General features: G+C 47.2%; 1 protein-coding gene across 2 annotated transcripts in view; it reads left to right on the top strand.

Annotated features, from left to right (window-relative positions):
* Positions 1 to 1,231: 1,231 nt before the first annotated feature.
* The window catches only part of oprl1 (opiate receptor-like 1), a 62,619-nt gene continuing 53,563 nt past the window's right edge, over positions 1,232 to 10,287 (top strand). For both annotated transcript variants that reach the window (XM_086213083.1, XM_086213082.1), the window contains exon 1: positions 1,232 to 1,485. The gene's annotated coding sequence lies outside the window, so the exon portion shown is untranslated. The remainder of the gene's footprint in view (positions 1,486 to 10,287) is intronic.

The following is a 10,287-nucleotide window of genomic DNA, read 5'->3' as shown; positions in this document are numbered from 1 at the left end:
AAATGCAGCTGGCCGTCCTGGGTTCAGGAACTTGTTTGGTTGTTCCTCTTTTTCTGGTGTCTAATAAAAAGTGGAAAGGACACAAATAAAAAAAAAACCATGTTGCTATTAGTCAGCCTCATCTTGCCACCCCTAAGACACCAAGTTGCTCTGATTTTGACAAAAACAAAACCTGTGTTCCGAGCTCTTCCTCTGCTGTCGTCTCAAGCAGCTTCTTGGGTCTCTGAACCGTGGCAAAGCTTCAACTCAACCAGTCTCAGTCTGTTGATGAAGATTTTAGTTTCCCAGCGGGATCTGTGGCCGCTGGAGGTGCTGCTTGATTCTTCTTTTCCACCTGAAGGCTTCAGTTGTTTCCCAGTCTCATTTGCTGTGGTTGGGAGACATTGAACCAAAGCGAGTCTGCCGGCGTGACCTCACACCAGCTCAGGACGGTCCTGTTCTCCAGTTCCACTAACAACCCACCTTTAAAGCTCTCCAGAATGTGGATCCATTCTAAACCAGATCCTGGATGGTCCATTTGTGCAGGGTTGTGAGCTCTCCTGACTGACAGTAAATGTTCCTTTAGTTACTGCTATGATTTCCCCTTTTTTTAATTTGACTTGATCCGTTGAGCTCTTTAGTCAAGGTTGTTGTTTATTGGTGTTAATTTTTTGTGTTAAATTAATTCAGCTTTGACAATCAGTAATTACACTAATTATTGTCATCCTCAAAAATAATGATACATTTGATAGTTTGTGAAACAGTAAGTATTAGACTGCAGGGATTGAGAGTGAAGCTGGTACCTGCCCTGTACCTGCACCGACGAACCCGCCATCACCTTTTTCGATCAAAATGGGGTAAATATCCCGCAATAACGCAACAAAAGCTAATGGGAAAGGGGAAAAGGGGGAAACTTGTGCACCCCTCCATACACACCACCCCCTGTCTCAAACACTTCAATCACTCACACCCATGCAAATGGTCACGCTGTTTAAAATTCACACACACGCGCACAGAGCAGTTCCCGATCCAAAATGCGCGTGTGAGCAGGGTTTGTGGTGCGGATGGAGGGAGGAGGAGGAGGAGGAGGAGGAGAGGTGGGTGTTGAGCCCTCATCGATCCGTCAGAGACGGGGGGGGCTCGACCGCATCTATACATCTTTATCTCAGCAGACCCCTCCTCCCTTCCTCTCTCTCTCTCTCTCTCTCTCTCTCTCTGCACCCCCCTCCCTCCTTCCTCCCTGCCTCCCAGCTGATGCTGCCTGCTCAGTGGAGGTGAAGTCGTTTCTGTCTCCCCTCCTCGTCATCCCGGTGAAGCCCGGACGGACGGCGGGTTTGGACGCCGGCTACTTCGGTCATGATAGCGAAGGTAACATCCAGTGAGAAGCCATCGAACCCGCGGAGGACCGGGACACGGGACCGCGCGCATTAACGCATCGACAACCACAACAACTTCCAGCGGCGTGTCCCCGGGGCGGTGAGCGGCGAGCTGAGCAGCTGGTGGAAGGTAGGACGTCGCACCGCCTGCTGCACCATGTGAGGGTCTGAATGTCTCCGTGTCCGTCTGGAGTCTGTCGCTCCGGTTATTTACGTTGGGCTGCTGCAGCTGACAGGCTGCTGGCTCCGACGTGACCGTCTCATGTGAAAGTGGTGTACTGGCGACGGTCATGGTGCAGATGGTTTTTGTTTTTTACTTCCAACACTTGATGTATCCTGTGATGCGTTTAAGTAGCAGGCTGCAGCAAAGACAGACGTGTGTTGCATTCAAGTGTGTTTACTTCAAGCACCTGCCTGGTTGTGCTCCATCACTTATACTTTGGACTGTGTTTTAGCCTTTACGATGTAAACACACACACGCACACACACACACACACACACGCACACACACACACACACACACACTCAGATAGCTATCATGAAGGTGTCAGTCGACTAAGCAGGGGGTTCAGTGCTGTGCTCAAGGACACTTCGGCTCCAGGGGAAGCAGGGATCAAACTAGTGGCCCCATTGCCACTCTGCCTCTTGAGCAAACCTGCATGGAGTTCTCTTGCTGTCATGGCGTCTGTTTTCGTGTGTGTGTGTGTTGTGGTTTAACTTTGTGGGGTCTGAAATCTGGGAGCCCACGATACTTGTAGGGTCCCACATGCTTTGAGGGACCAAAAATTCTGGCCCCCACAAGTTCAGATGAGTGTTGAGGGGCCAATACTTGGTTTTAGGGTTGGGATCAGAATTAGGCTGGGGTTCAGGGTCAGGCTTTTAGGTCTGATGGTTAAGATGAGGGCAAGCAGCGAGCGGGTGTAGTATGAAGTGTTTCTGCGAAAATTGCAGCGTGTGTTTGTGTGTGTGTGTGTGTGTGTAAATGTGTGTGTGAGTAAGACTGTTGTTCCTACTCAGATATTTTGCCGTACACTTACGTGAAAGTGTGTGCAAAAGTGCACACAAGCTAATGTGAGGTGACAAAAACAAAGTCAGAGCAGAATGAAGTCCATCGTGACATCAACTGCTTCATGTCACCTGAGCAACCTCACCTGCTCACTGAGCCTCCACAGGCAGGAGCTTGCTTATTAAAGACGCTACGTGTCTCAGTTTGGTTCGTCTTCTATTTTTAACAATGGCCTTATTTATTGTGGTAGAACGTGAGATCGAAGTATTTTCGCTCATTACTCTCCATTGTACTTCGGTTTGTTAAGATACCTGTAATTTCTTCAGTATTTGCACATTTTAAACTTGAGATTTTTACTCCTCTACATTTACCTGAGCCCATCAGTTACGATGAAGACAATTATTTTGCAAAGAAAAACAAGGCAAAGCCTAATGAGGATGATAAACTTCTATGAAGCCTGCCAAGTGAATGAGGCGTTGAATCAGAGCGGCATAACTGGAATTCACACACCTCACTCACACAACACACAACACACACTACAAACCTTGCGCACCACACACTCCACACACCATGTCATCATTACACCAAGAGGACAAAGGCTCAAGGAGCTCCCAAAAACAGGAAACTCCAATGGAAATTTGAATGACATAAAAACAAACGTTCCCTCTGATATCTCCAATCATAGTGAAAATCCAAATTATCCATCCATCCATCTGACGACCACAATGGTGACCTTCACCCCCGTTGGCAGTAAGGCATCCGTGTCATTGTAGGCACCACTGAAATTGTTCTGGAAGAGCGAGTCGTTGTACAGCTGCAGGTGACCCAGCTCGGCCAGCAACAGATCGTCCGGGAAGTCCATCTCGCCGCCGAACAGGGAGGTTTATTCTAATCTGTAGAGAAAAAGAAGTGGAGAGGAAGAAGATTTGAAGGTGTGCCTCTGAGTTCAACACTGGGCCACATCCATCCCTCCATCCATCTATCCATCCCTCCATCCCTCCCTCCATCTTCTCCCTCTTCTCCTGTTCAGGGTGGTGGGGGTGGAGCCTATCCCAGCAGCCTTCCCCCTGGACAGGTCACCAGTCCATGGCAGGGCCAGCACATAGAGACAGACAACCATTGGCTCTCCCAGCCACGCCTACGGTCAATTTAGAGTATCCAATTAAATCCCAATCATAAGTTGTTCAAAATTTGCATGATTAGTGTGGATGAATCATGGGACGTGCTCATCCTCATGAATTGGCGACATTCAATTAAAAGCATCTTGTTCCGAAGCTGCGACCTGCAGAGCCTTCATGAGCTGATGATGCTGCTGCAGCCCTGTGTCCTCTGTCTGAGGAGCATAATAGGAATCAGAATAACAAACATAATAATGATGTATTTTGACTTGCATGGTTTCCCATAGATGCTAAAGATCTGATAAGAATGCCTCGATGGGACACAGAGATGCGATGGCTCTGCTGTCATGTGACTTGGTGGCTCCTGAGGTTGTGGAAATGATTAAAGGGTTATTTCACAACTTTAAAGGTTGTGGTCATTAAAACTTGCAGCTTTTTGTATTTGTTCGTGGAGGAAAATACTTCCATGGTGTTACACGAGTCTCCTTGTAAAACTCCTGAGGGCTGAGAACATCTGTCCTCACGCGCGTGGCGGATATCGTCTGGTTTCTGTGTGGTAAGTGAGACGTCAGGACATTTGCAGTCCTAGTTCAGGTGACAACGCTGGGCATGTTTAGTGAGACATCGGGATGTTTGCAGCTGTTACTCTGGCTAACCAAGTGGGCCTTACCCGCCGTGTCATCGCAGCTGTCTAAACATATTGCATTTCCGTTTGGAATGAAAGGAATTTGAGAAATTTTGCTGGAGGCTCTCATTGGCTGGGGTTTAAAGGTTGGAGGACATTAAATAGGACTGTGCACGATGTCATGTGATTGCTTCATGAAGATTCTTGGTGTGGTTCGGGTTTGGGGCAGGCTTATTTTCAGTTTCGAGCCCCTAAATATCATCCTTGTCTCACCAGATGGTCTCTTAGAGATGCAAGCGTATTTGTGAATTTGACTGTGATGCCAGCGTGTGAAGTTTAATGGTGACTCAGCATGTGGAGCTGATCCATCATAAAACAAACAAAGTGGGATGATCTCAAAGCGTAGCCATTTGCCTGCCAGTAATGCTTTATATACAACATGTGGTCATGCTTCATGAACTTGTATGGGCAGGGGTTGACGATGCCGAACAATAAATCAACAATTGATTATTGCCTTTGGAGTAAGTCGACAGCATTTCCGGCTCAGGTTTGGAGTGGCGTCATGTGCTGACATGACTCACGGAACACAATTGTTGCTGAAATGTGCAGCGAGAGAATAAAATCTGTGAATCCAGCAAAGCCAGTGAGTCAGTCGTGTCCCTGCTAAAGTCACGTGGATACAGAACGCTGGATCGCTCTCCCTCCTTCCCCATGTACTGTAGTCAAGTCAATCAAGTCAACTTTCCAAGTACAGCAGGTCCAGCACCTCCCTCCTTCAATGAACCTCCACCCAACAATTCTCCATCAGCAGCACATCCTGCAACAGCAGCCACCAGAACCTTCCTTTACCAGCAGGAAGGTGGAGCCGATCCAGGATCAGTGGGGACGGAGAGAGAGCAGGAGAGCAGGACAGGGACAAAGACAGAGAATGGAGGAAGACAGAGAGACAGGAGGAAAGAGAGGGACAGAGATAAAGAGGGAGAGAAAGGGAAAAGACTGATGGACAGACGGGGACGTGAGCAGGTGGAGCTACGGGTGGCAGCTGGAGCCTCTTCCGGTCTGGAGCCTCCTCCAGCAGCACCTACTGTAGGTGGATCTTATAGCAATACATCACCCAAAAAGTACTCACTAATAGGTGTCCTGAGCTCATGAGGATATTTTTCCCCTTTGCATCACTTTTTTTGTGACATCAGAATGCAGAAAGAGCCAGCTGTGTAGATTTAGCTTCAAGCTAATGGCAACTGACGGCTAACAACAGTGAAACTATGCAAAAAAAAAAAAGAAAAAAAAAGAAATCGGTTCCCAAACTCTCAAGCGAATCCTGTGGTTTCTTTATTCAGCTGTTTGCTCAGTAACACCACAACAGCTTTGACTGGAAGAAAATAAAACAAACTAATTTTACCCACCTGGTTTGGTAGAAGCCAGCAAGTTGGTTCAGATTGGTGTGCCAACAAATTGACTGTGCTACATTAGCAGAGTACAAAAGGCTGTCTGACTCATGTTGTAATAGAGTTGGGGAGGTGCATCGGTGCTTTGGTAGTGCCATTTTATAATGAGTTTCCAGTTAATTGGTTTAATATGTTGAGGGGGACAAATAACTGTTTTGGTCTAAGTGTGAATGGTGAGACAGCAGCGGCTGCAGCGCTCCAGCCTCCTTGCAGCTTCTTCTGGCGTGTGCAGTATTTGAAACATCCATCTCATTAGTGCTGCTTTGTTTTCACACACGTCGTAGAAGTCATACAGCAGCCCACCTAGAGTGGCACTGCAGCCTTATATGGGCACGCACTTTAGGCTCTGAGTTTAACTGCATATTCATCAAAGAGCAGGGAGCCAGAACACACGCACACGCACACATGCGCACACACACTCTGCTGCAGCAGTTGCGACTCAACCTGGAGAAGGAAATCAGACAGATTAACTGGGGCTTTGTTGTGCTTCTGCAGTAGACGCGTGCTGCATTTGTCAAACACATGCAGCAGGTTAAAGTTGCAGTCATTCACAAGGAGGAGGGGGTGGCACGGCTCAGAGGTAGAGTGGCAGTCCAGCAACCGAAGGTTCGCTGGTTTAATCCTCACTTCCCCCGGGGACCACGTCCGAGAATCCCTGAGCAAGATACTGAGCCCCTAATTGCTCCTGATGGCCCTGCAAAAGCTGGCGACCTGTCCAGGGTGAACCCCGCCGCTCACCCAATGTCAGCAGGGATAGTCTCTAACCCTACACCCCCCCAGTGACCCTCAATGGATAAGCGGTATAGAAAATGGCTGGAATGTTCACAAGGTGCAAGAAAACATTCTCCACCTTGAATATCAGGCATTAAAGGAGAGTAGGTGGGGATTAGAAGAGCCTCGAACGACGCTGTGGCTGGAAAGAGAAGCATGCGTTCAATATAGTTTTATACAGTCACTCCTCAGAGATGCAACTTTCTGTCTGCATTTTCTACACTGCTCAGGTACGGCAACCTGGCTAAAATGCATGCGGGAAGGCACTCTGTACCGCTTAGCCATCGTGTTCAGGAGAGCCGTAAACCCAGGTTTGTTACTATACTTACAGGCATCATATCTTTCACTATGAACGCCGTTATTGCTTTTGTTATTTCCGCGTGTTGTGGTCTTATGGAGCAACACGTTCGAAGAGTCGGGTCAGAGATCCCTGAAGGCTGGTACTTGGCTCTGATGAAGTTGAGGCACTGCTAGCTGGCGTTTTAGCCATGCAGCTGTCGTACATGGCTTTGCAGTGTGACCTCTTGAGGTGACAATGGTTGCAAGGCAGATTCTGCACGATGCCTGCCGTTGCGCAGCATCTTCTTTTTTTATAGCCAAAATAATTCCACACAACTGACGTGGTGCTCCTATTTGGCACTAAACTTTCTTTTGTTGAGCCCAAGGCCATTGTGCTACAGGTTCAAGCGCAGTGTATAAGTCACATGACTAGATCACGTGACTGGTCAAAGGTCAAATCACAGCCTTTGTGGTTAGAAACCCTTGTTTCTCATATCTCGATCATGCAATTAGTCGTTCCGCCCTAATCTGGAGTCACACAGAAGAAACGAAGGAGGGGAGAAGATATTTGTAGTGAAAGACTCCTCTTGGTGAATACCTGGAAGGCAAAACGCTGTTTTTGGGTGGACTGGCGTTTTAACGTCCACCTGCTTGGCTCTCTCTCTCTCTCTCTCTCTCTCTCTCTCTCCCTCTCTCTCCCTCTCTCTCTCTGTCCCTCTCTCTCTCGGTCTCTGCTGGTTGTCTCTGCATCTTTGATTTGTCTCACTGAATCCCATCTCATTTTCATTTCCATTAGCAGGTTCAATGCTTTCTTGTTACATTAACAACGGTATGCTTAGATGATAATGTAACATTTTTAACAGCGATGTTTCCATTAATAACAGGGACAGTTAAATGTCTACATTTAAGATCACTCGTATTCTGTGGTTCATGATGTCATAGAAGCCCCAGTGCACCTATTCGCTCTCCTTCACTTGTAGAATGCACCTGTAGGGAAGCGAGCGACCTGGAGCTGACTCTGTCATTACTTTATAAATCAGATGCAAAATGCAAGCAGGTTTACCACCGCAAACTCTTAAAAAAACTGCAAACTTGCGCATCGCCATTTTCTTTGTAAATTTGCTCTCCTGCTTGTGAATGAGGACGGTGGATTCAGGGGACGAGGAAAGGGAAGAGGGGACATCAACAGGCAGGGAGGAAGACATGAGGAAGGGAGAGTGGGAGAAAGCAAGAGATATTAGAGCATATATAACCCATGTGTATTGAGCCTGGCAGGAACCCCAGGGAAATTCAGCAGCGCAGTAGAGTTACTGTGTTGCTTTGATGAATATTCATGATCAAGTGGAGGGAGAGGAAAGGAGACTGGCTCATGGCAGCAATTTGAGGTGATGCTGCAGCATGTGGGGTGTAGCAGGGGAAGGAAGAGAGTACTGGCTTGCCACAGAATGATTTAGTTTATTCCTCTCTGTCATATCCTTTATTATCCAAAAACAATCCATAAAGCACAACATTGTGCTTGGTGGCATGTTCTTTCATGTGGATAAACACAGGTGTTGCAGTCTGAGTAATCCTCTCATCTGGTCTCTATCCATCTATTATCTGTCGATTAGCCAAGCCTGGCTCCTGGTTGCAGCAGGCTCAGCAAGGAAGCCCAGGCCTCCTTCCCCCCAGCCACAACGTCTGCTCAACCTGGGGGACTGGAGTTGGAACCAGGCCATATGGTGTGCGTAATCCCTCCTGCCTGTTCTAGTGAAATACTTCCACAGGAAGGCGGCTGAAAGACATCCTACTCAGATGCAAAACCACCCCGTCCGACCGTTCTCTGAAGAAGAAGAGTCATGGATCAGATCTCCATGGGAACTTGTTTCAGCCCAGGATCACATGAGCGGCGCGGACGCTGGTTTGAGAGCTTTCCCCTCGGGTGTCACCCTGGACGGTCGAGAGCAGGCGGCACATTTACATGACGTTAGAAAAAGTCACATAATTTTCTTACATGCATGTAAACACAATTGTAATGGTGGATCATAAGACGACCTCTGGAGAGATAAGGAGGAATATACAGTGCTGTGCACTTGTCCATTTGGACGTGTTGGATTCGTGATGCAAAGGGTGAACCAGAGGAAGGTGTCTTGCGTTGGTGAACGCTCCCCAGGTTCATGTGCTCTGGAACAGTGACAGTAGTTCAGTTTACTGGTCTTACCAAGTTTTAATTCTGGCTGAACTGCAACTGCGCATGAAAACCCACAGAGTCGGCAGTTTGTCACCTGCAACACTGACAAGAACAAAAAGCTCATGAACACAACATAAAAAAAAAACAAAACAGCGATTCAGTTTGTTATTCAGGCTAAAAGATATGTATTGATCCCCGACTGAAAATAGTCCAAAGAAAATCACGTCGGCAGCAAACACGTCTGCTTCCTCCGGGCTACGTCGTGTGTCCTCAGCAAGTCAGCAAGCACCCAGTCAGTCAAGGAACTCACTGTTTGCTTTGTTACAACGGAAACTTTGTGTATTTGTGACCAGTTTTATCGAGCTACATTTTGTGCTCCTTTAATTTATGAGTGGTTGTTATGCCCTTCTCTCTGTTCCCTTCATTAACACTCATAAATATTGACATGACCATCCCCTTGTCTTTCATTTATTCTCTCTCTCTCTCTCTCTCTCTCTCTCTCTCTCTCTCTCTCTCACTCGGTCATCTTGGTGTTAATTTATTCTCCACATGGCAGCGCATTAATTTAGAATTTAATGCTCTCAGTTCCTCTTCTCCTTCTTTTTGTGCTTTCTAGCTCAGCTTTCTCCATCCCTTGACTTCCTTTCTTCCTCCCCCACGATCTCTCACATTTTATTTCCTTTCCTCCTCAGTCCATAGCCTCTATTCCCCCTGAATCAAGCTCCTTCCTTCCATTCCTTTTCACCGCCTTTCTGCCTTTTAGTGCTCCAGTCTTTGGGCATTTATTCACCATCCACCCTTGCCTCTCCTTTGCTCTACCTTGTCCTTCCTTCCTTTGCTTTTCAATCCATCCTCACTGTGTCTGTCCTCTGAATGAACAAAGTGAGCACTTCTTCAGAGTAGCAAACCATGAAGTGTTCATTCTGTACGACCATGATCAATGCTGCTCCTTTTGGATCGGTTGAATCCGGGTTTACATCATGCTTCTGAACAGGAACATTATCATTGGAATTGTCGTTGGCAACTCAATTTGATTTGTAAAGCAAGAAGTTAAGTTTGGATTTGAGTTTCCTACTTACATGAAGACCAGGATATAAGACTTGTTGTACTGAGCAGTGGTTTAAGTTTGAAGAAAACTCTGTAAGTTGTTAAAATCAAACTGGAGTGATTTGATAAGACAGTGTCATCAGCATAGAATTGAACATGACAGTTTTCAAACTTGAACAGACAAAAATAAGTGGCCCCAAGACGAAGCTACTTAAATACTCTAAATTGACCGTAGGCGTGGCTGGGAGAGCCAATGGTTGTCTGTCTCTATGTGTTGGCCCTGCCATGGACTGGTGACCTGTCCAGGGGGAAGGCTGCTGGGATAGGCTCCACCCACACCACCCTCAACAGGAGAAGAGGGGGAACATGGAGGGATGGATGGAGGGATGGATGGATGGATGGAGGGATGGATGGATGGAGGGATGGACGGATGGATGGATAGATGGATGGAGGGATGGATGGATGGAG

The sequence above is a fragment of the Aulostomus chinensis genome, chromosome 9 (genome assembly GCF_037954235.1).
Source record: "Aulostomus chinensis isolate RoL2024-O1b breed Wild chromosome 9, RoL_Achi_v1.0, whole genome shotgun sequence".
NCBI classification, from domain to species: domain Eukaryota; kingdom Metazoa; phylum Chordata; class Actinopteri; order Syngnathiformes; family Aulostomidae; genus Aulostomus; species Aulostomus chinensis.
Note: the sequence above shows the minus strand (reverse complement) of the source record. Positions and strands in the feature narration are given on the sequence as shown.